This window comes from Bos taurus, chromosome 3, assembly GCF_002263795.3.
Source record: "Bos taurus isolate L1 Dominette 01449 registration number 42190680 breed Hereford chromosome 3, ARS-UCD2.0, whole genome shotgun sequence".
Taxonomy (NCBI): domain Eukaryota; kingdom Metazoa; phylum Chordata; class Mammalia; order Artiodactyla; family Bovidae; genus Bos; species Bos taurus.
In genome coordinates this window covers 64,989,351-64,992,291 of record NC_037330.1, presented here as the reverse complement: position 1 = coordinate 64,992,291, position 2,941 = coordinate 64,989,351, and positions in this window count along the sequence as shown.

Here is a 2,941-nt window from a genome sequence, read left to right as displayed (position 1 = left end):
AGCCACCAGGAAATTCCCCTATCTTCTGCTAGTTCAGTTAAGTTCAGTTCAGTCGCTCAGTCGTGTCCGACTCTTTGCAACCCCATGAATCGCAGCACGCCAGGCCTCCCTGTCCAGATTTCAAACCACAAATGACTCCTTTTACTTTTACAAGAAGGGGAGCCAGCCTATCATTTTTCCTTCTGATCAATGAGTAAAAGTAGAGAAATCGACACCCTGTCCCACCATGCATGACACAGGAAAAGAGGAGAATAAGACACTATTAGAAGTAATAACAGTTCATAATTGTGTACAATTCATCATCTATAAAACTGTTCAATATTCTTTGTTTAATTTTGTCATCATAAGAGACATTGAAGTTAATATGAGAGTGTCATCCTGTCAGTTTTTTATAAATAAAGACATGAGTCCAGAATGTTCACCTTCTGGTATAAGAGATGTTACCTTCTGGTACAATAACTGGGCTCACTGCAGACTGGGGTTTCATATAAGACAGGAAGCACTTTGGGAAGCCAGAGTTTTGGCTCAGTTATAGGCTACCGACTCCAGTATACTTGGGCTTCCCTTGTGGCTCAGCTGGTAAAGAATCTGCCTGCAATGCAGGAGCCCTGGGTTAAACCCCTGGGTTAGGAAGATCCTCTGGAGAAGGGAAAGGCTATCCATTCCAGTGTTCTGACCTGGAGAATTCCATGGACTATACAGTCCATGGGGTCGCAAAGAGTTGGACATGACTGAACGACTTTCACTTTTATACTATTTACTGTTTGACTCTATTCCTAGGCATCAGTTTTTACTTCCTTGTATAATAGAAATGAAGTAATCTATGGTTTCTCAGATCATTTCCAACTCAGACAAGCCCAGATTATAGCAAACCATTTCAGCAAGAGTGTCACCTGTCCTCTGTACATGGGAAAACTAACTTGTCCTTTAATATTCTCTTAATCTGACCAATGAGAGCAAACTTTGCTTTTGATGCCATGCCTTGCCTTAGTGTGACCTTGAGCCAATAGGATTGCTCGGAAGAAGAGTAGGATTTCAGGATCCTGAGTTGTCTTTATTACTTAAATTGTTCATAAGGCAGTCTCCTACCCACTTATGTTCCCCTCTGTTGCTAATCACCTTCCACTAAAAGTGTCATCCCTTCTAGCCTTCTCAGTGGTAATATTGTATTATAGGCAGCCAACTCATCAGATTAAGAAAAAAAAATAGATTTCAACCATGATTAATGTGCAAGACCTGATTGAAATAGAATGCACATGTAATTGGAATGTTTCAAAATTAACTGTGGCTTGCACACATCCTTGAGAAAATTCAGATGTTTCCTAATTAATAAAGAGAGGATAAAGGAGGGACTTGCATACAGTGTAAACTTCTGCCCAAACCTCTGTTAAGGAGCCTCTTCTGATCTATTGTTGTTCAATCTCTCAGTCCTGTCTGACTCTTTGTGACTCCCATAGACTGCCGCACACCACACTTCCCTGTCTTTCACTATCTTCCTGAGTCTGCTCAGATTCATGTCCACTGAGTCGGTGATTCTATCTAACATCTTATCCTCTGCCACCTCTTTATTCCTGACAAAAGATCCAAGACAGATATCCCACATCATCATCTATAGGATATCTTTGGGTTGTGTGAAAGAGAACACATTTATTCAAAGAGAGTGTGTATACATAAGATATGATCTCAGACTGGACATAGAGTTGAAGTTAAAGAAAGGTGAAAATGATTAAATTGAATGAATTCACTGAGTACTAATATTCTTTAAGAGTTTATCTTTAAATTATTTAATGAAAAGTAAAATTGGATGTTATCAGGAAAGGAAAATATTTTTTTAGACTGTGCTGTGCAGCATGCGTGATCTTACTTCCCCAATCAGGGATCAAACCCACGCCCACTGCTCTAGGAGCTCAGAGTCTTAACCATTAGACTGCCAAAGAAGTCTCAAAAATCTTTTCTTAAGACAATATGTTTGCTATGTCTGTCTATGCATCATTTCATACATTCAAAACTTTTCCTCTTGTTTATCTTTCATTCCCCCAATTCTCCCAAGTGAAACAAAAAATATTACAATACTTGAAAATTATTTTAAAAGTTTTATTATTGTTTAAAAAGTTAATTCTGGAAGGAGGTAAGAAGATCTATTCAGGTAGTCTTTTGACTATCCTTCTGTCTATAACAGCTTTTGTGGCCCCCGATCCATCTTTCACTTTTTTATATCTTGGACTGCTGAACAACTTTTGACTTGGTGGGTAATAATAAAAGATTTGGATTCAGTTTCAGGTATTTTCCAAACCATGATGCTTTTTTGAGGAAAGTGACAAAAGCTAGACCATTGTCTATCTATTACTCAAAGGTTTCTATTTCATTTTATTCTTAATTTAAGATAACTTTATTCCTGCAGGCATCCAGTTTTACCAAGACTAACTAATTTGTAAACTTTGGTGAGTCTCATTCTCAAATAATGTGAGACTGGATGTCAAAGTCACTTGTTTTCTAAGTTGTTCTGATTATCCTCAGTTTGAAGTTTCCCCTTGAGATCTGATGTCTTATCTTCTGTTTCCTGCTCTGTGCTCCAGAAGGCTAAACACTTCATAAACAGCTCATAAAGCTTATTGCCCATGCTCCCTGAGCTCCTCTTTCAGTTGGGATCAGCCAATAAAAGGCACAGGCAAGAAGTGAGAGAATAGAAAGATAAAGGACATTCTGGATATTTATTTTCCTCTTGTCTCCTTGTCAAGGGGCTAGCTATGATGCACTCTGAGAGGCACCACTCCCACTGCACAGATTCTTCTTGAGTGTCTCTCATCCTTCTTTATCACCTCTACCTCAACCTCTTGTCCAGACAGGCTCAGTGATGGTAGCAACTCGTTGGTTATCTTAGATCAGTTCCCTGGGAAATGGATACTGAGAGAATATTCCTACGGAGGAACTTTATTGGGAT